Source organism: Macrotis lagotis, chromosome 3 (assembly GCF_037893015.1).
Source record: "Macrotis lagotis isolate mMagLag1 chromosome 3, bilby.v1.9.chrom.fasta, whole genome shotgun sequence".
In the NCBI taxonomy this organism is placed as follows: Eukaryota; Metazoa; Chordata; class Mammalia; order Peramelemorphia; family Peramelidae; genus Macrotis; species Macrotis lagotis.
Genome location: NC_133660.1, coordinates 166,631,784 through 166,646,941, shown reverse-complemented (window position 1 = coordinate 166,646,941; position 15,158 = coordinate 166,631,784).

Genomic DNA, 15,158 nt, shown 5'->3' with positions numbered 1-15,158 from the left:
GTAACTTATATATATGTATATATCTTGGAGTCTGCAGCTGTTGTTTTTTGTTTGTTTTTTTCTGGATGTGATATGTTAATTCTTTCAATTGTCATTTCATTTTCTATATTTAGAAGTTCTGGGCAGTTTTTTCCTATTATTTCCTGAATATTAAGGTGTTTTTTGTTCTGTTGTGTTTTCTGGGAGACCTAGGACTCTTAAATTATCTTTATGTAATCTCTCTTTGAAATCATTATATTTTACTTGCATAGTGAACATATTTTGTTTTAATGTTACTCTGTTTTTGCTTCTCTTTTTATAGATTGTTCTCTCCTGCATATTTGCATTTCCAATCAATTGTTCTCTCTTTTGTTTCTTTGGTGAGATGACATTGCAAATTGCAGTTTTTCCTGTTTTTGCTGCACAAACTACACATTCTGCTCTCATAAGTCTCATTTCTCTTTTGACACTCCATGGTCTCATATTTTATAGGGTCTTCTCTTTTATTAAGTGCTTGATCATTTTCCTTTGTATTGTAGCATTTATTCATAGATGTTTGAGCTTATTTACTAGATTTGGAAGCTATATTTTCTTGTAATGTTTTCCTCTGTTGATTTATCTGTTATTGTGTAAGGTTTTTAGTTTCTTCTTCCTCTGAACTTTGATAATTTGGGTTTTTTTTTCTTCTTCTGATTTCCTCCTATTCATTTTCTAACTCCATCCCTTCTATTTGTGGTTTCTCAAGGGAAGTTTCAATTTTGCTTAGACTCTTCCCACACTGGGTAAATCATAATGCCTTATCCTGGGACCTGCCCCAGATGACTTTTGGGTGATCCAAATTGGCCCCAGCTTGATGCTATGCCTATTCCCATTGGCTTAGTGCAGTGCTGCACAGACCCCACAACCAACCTAGTGACTTGACCCACTCTCTCTCTCTGTTCCTCAGTTCTCTGATCTAGCACCAGCAGTTCAAAACTTTCTTTTGCTGGTACTACAGAGTTGTGCACTGTCTTTCTATCACAGTCTAGGAAAACTGCATTCTGGAGCTGGGGAATTCAAAGCATTAGATAGACAGGTGGGGAATTGAGAAACGGTATGGGCTTGGGTTTTGGAGTCTGGTAGTGTGGGAGGTGGAGTTCTGGACAAGTTCAAGGTTACTAGGAATCAGTTTAATTCATGGTTTGGTTTTTTTTTGTTGTTTTTTTAAATATTCCTTTGGATTCTGGGTGTTCTAGACCATGGAGACAGTTAAAGTTGCTTTATCTTTGGCAGATAATTTTTATTTTGGTGAGCTCTGAGAGATCAGGAAGTCAGAGAAAAATGTTTAGTCCTCTTTCTTCTCATATTAACCAGAAATCTTGCAATCTTCTTTTTTTAAATTTAATTTAATTTTTCCAATTACATACAAAGGTAGTTTTCAACATTCAAACATTTGCAAATTTATGAGTGCCACAATTTTTCAACCACCTTCCCTTCCCTCCCCATGGCAGAGAGCAATCTAGTAAAAGTTGTACATATATATATTTCCATATTAACCACACGGTGAAAGAAGAATTAAAACCAGAGGGAAAAAATATGAGAAAGAAAGAAAAAAAATTCAAAAAGTTTTAAAAAGTGAGCATAGTATGCTTTGCTCTGCATTCAGAATTCATAGTTTTTTCCTCTGAATGTGGATGGCATTTTCCATAACAGGACTCTCAGGACTGTCCTTGACTATTGAACTGTTGAGTGGCGCTGCATCCATCAATGTGATCCATCTCACATTGTTGTTAAAGTAATAGTGTTCTCCTGGTCCTGCTCACTGGACAAAGTATCAGTTCATACAAGTCTTTCCAAGCTTTTCTTTTCTTTTTTCTTCAAATGATATTTTATTTTATTTTTCCAATTATATGTTATCAAAGTTTTTCAACATTTTAATTTGTATATTTTTAAGTTACATAATTTCCTTCCACCCTTCCTTCCCACCCCCCTCCTCTCAGCAGCAGTCAAGGGAATATTGTACATACACATTTGTGTTTAACATGTTTACAGATTGGTCATTTTCTGTATGAAGAATTAGGGTTAAGGGAAAAGAAAGAAAACCATGATATAGGAAAGAAATATATAAGAGGAAAATTTTAAAAAGTGAATGTAGCATTAATTCAGATTCTGTAGGGTTTGTGTTTTTTTTAGTTGTTTTGTTTTGTTTTGTTTTTCTTCCTCTGGATAGGGATAGCATTGCAGGTCCTCTAGGGTTGTCCTAGCTCTCTGAACTATTGAGAAGAGCTGCATCCATAAAGGTTGATCAATTCACAATGTTGTTGATGTGTACAGTGTTTTCTTGATTCTGCTCCCTTTGCTCAGCTTCAGTTCCTATAATTCATTCCATGCTTTTCTATAGTCCTACAAATCATAGTTTCATATAGAACAATAGTATTCCATAACATTCGTATAACAAAATTTGTTCAGTCATTCCCCAATTGATGGACATTCTCTCAATTTCCAATTCCTTGCCACTACAAAAAGAATCTGAATATTTTGGAACATATGGACTTTTCCATTTTTTATGATTTCTTCTGGATATAGGCCTAATTATTGGTATTACTGGGTCAAAGGATATGATCAGTCTTATTAGTTTTGGGGCATAGTTCCATATTGCTCTCTAGAATGGTTGGATCAGTTCATGACTCCACCAACAATGCATCAATGTCCCAGTCCTCCCACAACCTCTCCAATATTGATCATTTTCCTTTTTTGTCATCTTAGTCAATCTGATAGGTGTGAGTTGTAACCCCATAGTTGTTTTAATTTGAATTTTTCTAATCTGTAATGATTTGGAGTTTTTTTAATATGGTTATATATAGCTTTAATTCCTTTATTTGAAAACTGTCTGTTCATATCCTTTGACATTTATCAATTGGAGAATTACTGGTAACCTTATAAACTTGATGCAATTCTCTTTATATTTTAGAAATGAGATCTCTATCAGAACCCCTAGATGTGAAGATTGTTTCCCATCTTTTTGTTTTCCTTATAATTTTGGCAGCAGTGTTTTTATTAGTGCAAAACCTTTTTAATTTAATATGGTCAAAAATCATCCATTTTGCAATTTACAATGTACTCTATTTCTTGCTTGGTCATAAATTTCTTCCCTCTTCATAGATATGACAGATTATTTTTTGATCTGTTAATTAGTCAGTAGTGTCATACTTTATGTCTAAATCCTGTACTTATTTTGACCTTATTTTGTTATAGGGTGTGAGATAGTTTTTGCCATACTATTTTCCAGTTTTCCCAACAATTTTCGTCACATGAGTTCTTATCTTAGAAGCTAATGTCTCTGGGTTTGTCAAACAGTAACTACTATAGTCATTTGCTGCAGTTTCTTTTTGTTTGTTTATTTTATATTATTATAATAATCTTGTTGGGAAAGTAATCATAAATCCCCCTCCCCACCCCAAAAAAGATGAGAAACCTTAAAAATAGTGAGAGAGAAAAAATAGTGTACTTCAGTCTGCATTCATATTTCAATGGTTCTGTCTCTGGGATGAGTTGTCTTCCCCATCATGACTACCAGAGAAGTTGCTTCAATATTTTTCCCACAGTTGCTATCACTAGCTGTATTTCCTTCTACTCTATTCTTCCCCACTCTCATCTATTCCATTCTCTCTCCTTTCATCTTGTCCCTGTTCATTAGTGTGTTGTATCTGAGTACCTTCTCCCACAATCTTCCCTCTCTTCTGTCTCCTACTCCCCACTTCCCTCCCCCCCATTCCCCCTTATCCTATCCCTTTCCTCTCATTTTTCTCTCTAGGGTAATATAGATTTTTATACCCTATTGAGTGTATATATTATTTCCTCTTTGAGTCATTTCTGATGAGAATGAAGGCTCACTCATTCCCCCTCACCTTCCCCCATTCCACTCCAATGAAAAAGCTTTTGCTTGACTCTTATGTGAAATATCTTAGCCCCTTCTTCCTCTCTTTGCTCTTCCTCCCAGTACTTTCCTTCATCACCCATTGACATCATCTTTTTTACTATATTATACCATTATATTCAGCTCCTTCCTGTGCCTTGTCTATATATATATATATATATGTACATATATATATATATATATATGTACATATATATATTCCTTTGAACTGCTCTTATAAATGAGAAAGTTCACATGAGTTATCAGTATCTTCTTTCCATGCAGGAACACAAATAGTTCAACATCATTAAGTTCCTTATAATTAGTCCTTCTCATCAACCCCCTCTGTGGTTCCCCTGAGTCCTGAACTTGGAGATCAAACTTTCTATTCAGTTCTGGTTGTTTCAATAGGAAAGTTTGAAAGTCCCCTGTTTCATCGAAAGTCCATCTTTTTCCCTGAAAGAAGATGTTCAGTTTTGCTAGGTAGCTGATTCTTGGTTGTAAACCAAGATCTTTTGCCTTCTGGAATATCATATTCCAAGCCCTATGAGCCCTTAATGTAGATGCTTCCAGATCCTGTGTAATCCCAACTACAGAGCCACAGTAGTTGAATTGCTTGTTTCTGGCACCTTTTAGTATTTTCTCTTTGACTTGGGAGTTCTGGAGTTTAGCTATAACATTCCTGAGTGTTTTTCTTTTGGAATCTCTTTCAGGAGGTGATCAGTGAATTCCCTCAATTTCTATTTTTATCCTCTGCTTCTAGGATCTCAGGGAAGTTTTGCTGTATTATTTCTTAAAAAATGAAACCTAGGCTCTTTTCCTGACCACAACTTTCAGGTAGCCCAATAATTTTTAAATCATCTCTTCTAGATCTGTTTGCAAGGTGGGTTGTTTTTCCAATGAGATATTTCACATTTTCTTGTAATATTTTTTTTGAAATAGTTTTATTCCTTCCTAAGTTCTCACAGTCATCAGCTTCCTTTAGTTCCATTCTGCATTTGAAGGAGTTATTTTCTTCAGAGAGCTTTTTTATCTCCTTTTCCAGCTGGCCAATTTTTAAGGCATTCTCCTCATTTGCCTTTTGTATTGCTTTTTCCATTTGGCCAAAACTGGTTTTTAATATGTTATTTTATTCAGTATGTTTTTGTATTTCTTCCACCAAGTTGCTGACTTGGTTTTCATGATTTATCTGCATTGCTCTCATTTCTCCTCCCCATTTCCCCTCTACCACCTTTAATTGCTTTTTTTTTTTAGTTTTTTTGCAAGGCAAATGGGGTTAAGTGGCTTGCCCAAGGCCACACAGCTAAGTAATTATTAAGTGTCTGAGACTGGATTTGAACCCAGGTACTCCTGACTCCAAGGCTGGTGCTTTATCCACTATGCCACCTAGCCGCCCACCTTTAATTGCTTTTCAAAGACTTTTTTTGAGCTCATCCATAACCTGAGATCATTTTCTATTTCTCTTGGAGGTTTTGGAGACAGAAGCTTCAATTTTGTCTTCATGTGAGTATGTATTTTGATCCTCCATGGGAACAAAGTAATTTTCTATAGTCAGATTCTTCTTTTTCTATTGTTTGCTCACTTCCTCAGCCTATGATTAATTTACTGCACTTTCAAGGCTTTGGGGGGGTTTTGGACAACACACAGGGGCCTTAATTCCTCCAAGGTCTTATAAGAGGCTCTAACTGCTTGTCTGTGTTCAGGCCCTCCCCTCTGCCCTGGAGCTGTGAGGATGGTCCCTGCTCAACTATGATGGTGTTGTGGGGGCTCAGAATGTAACCTGGATCTGAGTGTGGGCAAACAACTGTCTACAGGATCCCCAGACCCCTTACTGTCTATGGGCTGAGAACTCTGGACATGCTGGGTGGCTCTGCTGACTTCTACTTCAGGTTCTCACCACAGGGCTGCTCTGAGGCCAGAGCTCCACTTCATACTCATTGTGGTGTGGCAGAGTTCTCTCACCACCCCTTCTGGCTGTCCCTGACCATCCCTGGACTAAGAGGTCTGGAAACTGCCCCCTCTGCCACAGGTCCAGGCACCAGCCTGCCTGTGCTGAGGCTTTTTCCAACCCCAGGTCCCAGTGGAACAGACCTTTCCTGCAGAACTTCTGAGTTGTCTTAGATTAGGAAATTGTATCACTCAGTCTTTCTGTGGGTTCTGCCCCTCTAAATTTTGGCAAGAGTCATAATTTGATGGCTTTTGGAGTTTTGAGGGGAATAAGTTTCCAGGAATTCCTGCCTTTACCCTGCCATCTTGGCTCCCAAGTCTGCGGTTTCTTTTGAACCTATCCTAATCTACTGATCCATTATTCTATTTCTTAACCAGTACCAGGCAGTTTCAATGACTGCTGTTTTATAGTATAGTTTTAGATGTGGTAGAACTAGGTCACTCTTCTTTACAATTTTTTTCATTACTTCCTTTCCAAACTTTTCTAATGTCCAACTGCTCATGATTTCTTAGAGAACAATAGTGCCATAACTTGCAGTTATTCCCCAGTTTATGGGTATCCCCTCAATTTCCAATTCTTTGTTACTACAAGAAGAGCTTGCTCTAATCTTCTAAGTGGATTCTCAGTCTCGTCTCCCTCCTTTAATCCATCCTGCATGTTGCTGACATTGATTTTCCTAAAGAACAAGTCTAACCATGTGAGTCTTTTGTTCATTAAATTCAGTGGTTTTGTAATTCCTTGAGGATCCGATAGAAATTCTGGTTTTTGGTATTTAAAAATTTTTCTAACCCAGCCCTTTGCTATCTCTCCATTTTTTAAAAAAAGCATATAATAATATACACAATAATAAGTCCAACCACACTGACTGTTCTGCAAATAAGATGTTCCATTTTTTAACTCCATGCTTTTTCATTAGATGTTTCCCAATCACAGAATGTTCCTCACCTCCACTTTACAGAATCACTGGCTTCCTTTAGATTAATTTCACAAGACACTACTTGTAGAAGATCTTTCCCACTCTAATTCCCCCAGTTGTCTGAGCCTTTTCTAATACGGTTGCCTTCTATCTACTCTGTATTTATCTTGTATGTAGTCTTTTTATATTTGTGATCTTCCCCATTGAAACATAAACTTTGTGAGAGCAGGGACTGGTTTTGCTTTTTCTTTCTATACTTAATGTTTAACTTAGAACAGTGACTATAATATAGTAAATGTTTGATAAATATTTGTTGAGGTTGCTTGTTTAATAGATAGACTCTTATGAACTGACATGAAATTGTATATTTTGAAAAATGTTTCATTGGTTACAAAATGTCCAAAGGCATCTGATTGGGTGTTGTCCGTTGTTCTTAAAGAGGACCAAAACAGCATCTCTATGCCATATAGTGTGTGCTATTGTGACTGCTCAGACTGATACAAACTTAGAATGCTCTACTACAGGTCTGGCACAGAAAGGCCATATGAACACCTGGGGTAAATTTTCTAAGCTTGCACATCTCACACTTCCTTTTGAGCTACTTCACTTCTTCTTTGCTCATAGAGCACAACGCCTTCTCTTATGAGGGCATACCATGCTGTTCCAAGGTCTTCCATGTTGCACAATCAATTCCAAAGTTCTTAAGAGAGACTTTGAGAATGCCTTTGTATTGGTTTTTTGACCACTTTGTGAGCCCTTGCCCTGTGTAAGTTCTCCATAAAATAGAGTACAGAGGAATGGTCTTCTGGGCCTGCATTTAGGAAACTTAGATTAAAATGCTGCCTTTATGTGATCCTGGGTAAATCATACCCTCTATCTGTTTCATACAACCCCATATTACTTATCTTCTAGACCACAGATGGATGGACAGAGGAAACTTCTCAAAGTCTTTTCTATATCTATAAACTAAAATGGGAAAGGGAAGGATATAGAGAAGAGTGATGTCTTTGCTGTGTGTGAAGTGAAAGAGTTAGCCAGTTTCACAGCCCTCTCAATGCCTCAATGTCTTTTCCACTATAAAGAAAAAGAAAGTGGTTAATGATAGGGCAGTGAGTCTGAAGTCTGGAAAACCTGAATTCATATCTAACCTTGGAGGTTTACTTTTTAATTGTGTGACAACAGGCAAATAACTTAACCTCTGTTTGCCTCAGTTTCCTCATCTGTAAAATGGAAATAAGAATAGCATCTACCTTTCAGGGTTGTCAGGAGGATTGAATGAGATTGTATTTGTAAAGCACTTAGCCCATTACCTGGTGAGGTGTAGGGTATGAGGTGTGAAGGCTGTTGCTCCATTTTTGGGGCTGTTTTCCATCTTTGGTGTCCACCTGATGCACCCAACTCTCACATGTAGCTTCAAGAATCTGTAGCAATAAACCATTTCAGCAGATGGACTAAATCAAGCTGAGGGTAACTGAAGAATCTTAAACCCTTTGATGGGTTGGGGGTGTCTACCCCAAGTATGTGAAGACTCCCTCCAGTAGAATGAATGAATGAGAACAGTTCATTTCAATGACTATGAAGGCAACTGAAGCAGGATCTGTGGAGCACTTAGAGGTTGGTTAGACATCTAAGATGCCAAGGTCATTTGCTGCATCCCAAGCTATCATCAGTGATCTTGACTTTCTCTTGCCACTGGACTTTTATGATTTTGGAAAAGAGATTGAGACTAATGACTTTTTGCCTCACTTAAATCCTGTCTATGCAGGAATCAAAGGATATTCCCCCACTCTCTTTTATCATTATTCTCTACCTCACATTCCTATACTGACAGTCAAGTGAGGAAGCAGCAGGTGTGGATGCATTGTCAGCTGTGGTTAGCCTGCCATAAGGTGGTCCAAGTCAAAGGGTTGTCTTCTCTATCATTAGACTTAAACTGCAGCCCCTGTGTGTCTGAGGCACTTTTTAAAAGGATTGCACTGCTCACTTCCTAAAGTGAGGAAGGAGGCCCTAAAAATTGTCTGCTTCACTCAACCCTGGCCTGAAAACTGTAGCAGGTGGGAACCCTTTTAATCAAAACAAAAAATGTACAAAAATTTTTGTAAAAATGATTCCACTCACCATCAGAGCAAGGAATGTGTGCACACTCCTAGGTAATACAAAATCCAAAGACCTAAAAGACAAATAGCATATATTGCAAGAAAACTCCCAGGTATTACATCCAAATAGCAGCCTGGAATGAAACAAGGCTGGTAAATGAAGACCAGATTACTAAAGTTAGACTCATATACTTAGTTTTCTGGAGTAGTCAAAGTGGAGAAGAGTCCGAAGAAACTGGGCTAGGTTTTACAATCAAAAGTAGTCAACAACTCTGTATGCCTATCAAAAGGCGTGAATGAGAGACTCATGACAATGTGATTGCCACATACAGAAAAATACCATGCAGCTATCATCAGTGTCCATGCTCTTGTCATGACAAACACCGAAGAGGTCAAAGAAAAATGCTATGAAGACCTGGAGACCCTTATTATCAATGTGCCAAAAGAAGACAAACATAATTCTAGGTGACTTTAATGCTAGAGTAGACACAGACTACCAGACATGGCAAAGAGACCTTGGAAGGAATGGAGTCAGAAAAAGCAACCACAAGAGTCACTTGCTACTGAAGGCTTTTGCATCTCATAAATATCTCATCACCAACACTAAATGCAACAAAACTTTGTGGATGCATCCTCACAGCAAACATCAGCATTTTATAGACTATGCCATTGTAAGGAGAAGAGACTGACAGAATGTGAGAGTGGAAGTGGATGTGTAATGCAGAGGCTTATCTTCTCCAAGTTAAATATTCACATTCAACAAAAGCAACAGTCCCAAGGCAGAACTACTAGAAGACTTAATGTCAACAGATTAGAGTGCTTCTCTCAGTATGAACAGTTTGTTGCTAACTTGGAGGGAAAACTGAACCAACACAGAGTTGACAACAATGGAGAAAAAAAAGGAGTGGACAGTTTTCATAGATTTGTTGTACTGTAGTCATCTGGGTCAGAAAACTAGTAAACTTCAAGATTGATTTGATGAAAATAATGGAAAATTCCACAGGGTTTACCTGCAGGATAGCTTATCTGTCTTTAAGCTTTTAACACCATTAAAAGTAAAGTGTGAATGAAGTTTAGAGAGATTGCTGCAAGATTCTTGGTTCAGTAAGAAGGCAGATGAAATTCAGTTTTATACTGATAGTAACAATCCAATACACCTTTATAATGCCCATAAGGCTATTTATGGGTCAAAGACCTATAGTGTATCTCAACTATTCAGCACTGATGGAACCACATCAATTAGTAGTCAGGAAGATCTTGGAGAGATGTGTTGACTACTTCCATGCTGTTCTCAACAGACCATCACAATCATTACTGAAGTCAATGACCTTATATCTCAGGTTGAAGTCAATCCCTCTGTAATTTCTAACTGCAGAAGAGGTTTTGAATGTCATTAGATTCCTCTCCTGTGGAAAGGCATCTAGTGCTGATTCTATTCCAGCTAAGATTCTAAGGCAGAGGGGTCCACTGCTCATACAAAACTTGACAGAAATTTTCTGGATTACATGACAAGAGTAGGTTATTCCCTAGGTGTTCAGAGATGTCTCCATTGTCCATCTCTAGAAAGAAAAAGAAAATAGATAGTACTGTTACAATCACAGGGGGAATTCTCTCTTAGTCATTTGCTGGGAAGATTCTTGCCAGAGACCTCCTTAATAGACTGATTCATCATCTGAAAGATGGTCATTTACCTGAGAGCCCATGTGGCTTCAAAAAGGGCTAAGGAATAGTTGACATGGTGTTTACTGCCCACCACTTAAAGAAGAAATACTAGGATCAGAAAAGAGATTTCTACACAACATTCATTGAGCTGACCAAGGCTACTGCTACAAGGATACTGCTAGTCTTGAGACTTTGTAGAAAATTCTGGCAAAATTTAGTTGCCCAGAGAAGTTCATCAGTATTGATGCCAGTTTCATGATGGTGTCTTAGCATGGGTTTTGGATAATGAATGATGCTCTTGCACTTTCCCAGTTGCCAATAGAGTATAGCAAGGTTGAATTGTCTCAGGAAGATTCTAAAGATTACTTGGAGGGGCGGCTAGGTGGTGCAGTGGATAGGGCACTGGCCTTGGAGTCAAGAGTACCTGAGTTCAAATCCGGCCTCAGACACTTAATAATTACCTAGCCGTGTGGCCTTGGGCAAGCCACTTAACCCCACTGCCTTGCAAAAACTAAAAAAAAAAAAAAAAAGATTACTTGGAAAGCTAAAGTAATATACACTAACAAAGGACAACAACTAATCAATAGACCCCATATTGTGTACACACACACACACACACACACACACACACACATTAGCTATGGAAGGAGGAGACAGAGGAGATGAGGGAAAAAAACTCTCAGCCATAGTATTTTGAACAGATTAGTGGGATGCATAGGAAGTCAGGAGCTGGAATGGAGCAGATAAAGAATAGCAAATAGAAAAATAGAAAATGATTTACCTGGCATTTGACTATTGATTGGATGGGATAGGTATTACAAATTTTATAAAGGAAATAGGACAACTTTAGAAATGAATGTGCATCATGACGAATAATTTCTAACAAATCTTTTGGGGCCTCATTACAGATCTTAGATAATAATTTTAAGAGTTCAAGTCACTTCACCACTATTTACTAATAGACATTCACACTGCATACTTTAGCTATTTGTAAAATTTTCCACTTTGGCAGGAGCTTTTCCAAAGCTTCAGCCAGCATGTAAGAACAGGTTATAAACAAATGCAATGCCTCCCTTGAGAGGCATCCATCTCAGCTCCAAAGTAGATGTACTTTAAAGATATCAAAATGGGATCCAAGAAACTCAGAACTTGTAAGGCTGGTTGTGACATCAGTTTGTGCATTGCATACACCCAGACCTGTTCTTGGAACAATAAAGAGATCATTCACTTTCATAGAAACTGTCTTTTGTTCATATTCAACCTGCTTCCTTGATTCAATGTGGAACTAAAGTTGGAAAAACCTTCTCTTTACTAGTTCCCAAGGGAATCAAAGAATATTTCCCTCAGTACTTGTGGTGGGTTCAGATGCCACTGAGGTTGATTGAGAATTTTAAGGTTTAAGAAGTTTCTATATAAACTGAGACTTCAGCTAGATGATACAGTGGGTAAAGTGGTGAGCTTAAAGTCAGAAAGACTCATCTTCCAGAATTCAAATATGGCCTTGGATACTAGCCAACTGTATGACCTTTTACACAAAACCTAAACTCTGTTTCTCTCAGTTTCCTTATCTGTAAAATGAGCTGGAGAAGGAAATGGAAAACTGCTTCAATATCTTTGCTAAGAAAACCCCAAATTAGGTTTCAAAGAGTCAGTCACAGCTGAAAAATGACTGAACACAATCAAAGTATACAATATGTCATATAGCATTTTTAGGAGGAAAAACTGGTTGAAAAAAATCAAATAAGTAATAATAAAGTATAGTAAATCTCCAAAATGGCAGGGATCTCTATTTTTTAAGAATTTCTTTTAAGAATCTGTTATTTTTGCTGTTGGTGGTGGTTTGAGTACCCTCCATTAATACAAATCACAGGTCCCTCTTTCACCTGAGTAGATTAAGTTGCTGAGGCTAAAAAAAAAATTATCACTGAAGGCCAACCTTGCAGTGATAAACCTCTTCAAGCTTACATACATTCACAGAGGCATACTTGAGATATTAATGCCCTAGGAAGATTTGTCAGAATTTGCTTCCAACTGGAAAACCTTTTTCAGAACCCATAGTTACACAAACAATGATAGAACTTTGGCTATTTGAAGTCTTTTCTTCAGGAGGCTTCATTACCCTCAAAATTGTTTTCCTCTACACATTTGTAGGAGGTGTGGGCAGGGGTTCATATGTTGTGACTTTCTGTGTATGAAGTGATAGATTATTCTAATTTAGGATTTATCAGTTTGTTGCCTTACATCTTCCATAAATCAAAAGGTAGAATGGTCAGAAAAGTGAAAGAAAAAATATCTCAAAAGCAGCATTTTGGACAGATTGGAAAGATATATAACTAGTATTAGAAATAAATGTTAAAAGGAAAAACAAAGACTTACAGGAAAGGTATGTGTCATCAAAGACAGACAGACACACACACACACACACACACACACACACACACACACACACACAGACACACACAGAAACACACAAAGAAACAAAAATTAAGCAACTTTTATCTCTGCCCTTGAAACTCCAGTTTCCTCCCTCAGGCCTTCATTGGTTGGGGATTATGTAATTCCCACTTTCTTGGTCCACCTCTTGCATGTTACTCCTTAATATGTCCCCTCACCTTGTTCATAACTCCACATATATCACACGTTATTATAATGAACCTTATGTTCCTCCTGGGGCAGAAAAGTTAATATTCATAAACTTATTAAGTATTCTCAAAGCAATGAACCCAAGTAACCCTTATTTCTTCATTAATCTTGACTTTTTGGAACTCTCTACCAGGATGCAAGAATGTGGGGTAACTACCTCCTTTGTATTTTGCTAACTAACCAGTTCCTTCTTTCTTTTATGGAAATACAAAATATTTTTATTTCTTTCAATCCTCCTTTTTTAATATGAATCGTATTTCCATAACTTGGTGGTATTGTAAAGCTATTTTCCTCTGTTTTCAAACCTTTTAAATAATCTATCTATCACCATCTTAGACTCGTTCATTCTCCATTCTTTCCCTGGGAGTATTATAGTTAGAGCTCTTTTGACTGCCTGAATCTTGAACCCACTGTTCTAAAGCTTGCTACTGGGTCTCATCCTATCATTTCTACTCCAATCTGATTCACCTCCCAATCTGATCAAAAGGGGGGAAGTCCCCTTTGATTACACAAAATGGAGAAGTAAATAATAACAAACTTCTGGTCCAGTTTTTCTTTCTTCTGGAGACATCTGATGTTCTTCTGTTATCTCTGGAGTTTCTTCTAGAAGCCCTCCAGTTTAGGTTATTTGTAGAGATATTCCTTTCTGGTAAAAGAACTTCTTAACATTTTAATCAGCTCAAAACTCATTTTCATCAGTAGAAAATAAAACTCTGGAACTTCTTAGATCATTACAATTTATATTTTAACTTGCCTGCTGTCATGTTGATATACATAGAAAATTCAGTAAAAAATAGTAATTAAGTCAGGCTACCGGGATAAAAACTCCCTCTTTGATAAAAACTGCTAGGATAATTGGAAGTTAGTATGGAAGAAACTTAGATTAGATCAACACCTCACACCCTTTACCAAGATAAGATCCAAATGGTTACAGGACATAGACATAAAAAAACAATACTATAAGCAAATTAGAAGATCAAGGACTAGTCTACCTGTCAGATCTATGGAAAGGGGAACAGTTTATGACTAAGGAAGAGTTGGAGAACATCACTAAAAACCAATTAGATGATTTCGATTACATTAAATTAAAAAGTTTTTGCACAGATAAAACCAATGTAATCAACATCAAAAGAAAAGTAGTAAATTGGGAAACAATCTTTACAACTAGTGATTCTGACAAAGGACTCATTTCTAAAATATACAGAGAACTGAGTCATATTTTTAAAACAAAAAGCCATTCCCCGATTGACAAATGGTCAAAGGATATGCAAAGGCAATTTACAGATGAGGAGATCAAAGCAATCCATAGCCATATGAAAAAATGCTCTAAATCATTAATTATTAGAGAAATGCAAATTAAAGCTTCTCTGAGGTACCACCTCACACCTCTCAGATTGGCCAGTATGACCAGGAAGGATAATGATCATTGTTGGAAGGGATGTGGGAAATCTGGGACACTATTACACTGTTGGTGGAGCTGTGAACTCATCCAACCCTTCTGGAGAGCTATTTGGAACTATGCCCAAAGGGCAACAAAAATGTGCATACCCTTTGACCCAGCAATACCACTACTGGGTCTATACCCTGAAGAGATGAGGAAAAAGGGTAAAAACATTACTTGTAGAAAAATATTTATAGCAGCCCTGTTTGTGGTGGCAAAGAATTGGAAATCCAGTAAATGTCCTTCATTTGGGGAATGGCTTAGCAAACTGTGGTATATGTATGTCATGGAACACTATTGTTCTATTAGAAACCAGGAGGGACAGGATTTCAGGGAAACCTGGAGGAATTTGCATGAACTGATGCTGAGTGAGATGAGCAGAACCAGAAAAACACTGTACACCCTAACAGCAACATGGGAGTGATGCTCAAACTTGAAGGACTTGCTCATTCCATCAGGGCAACAATTGGGAACAATTTTAGGCTGTCTGCAAAGGAGAGTACCATCTGTATCCAGATAAGGAGCTGTGGAGTTTAAACAAAGTACAAGGACTATTCCCTTTAATTCAGGGGGGGGGG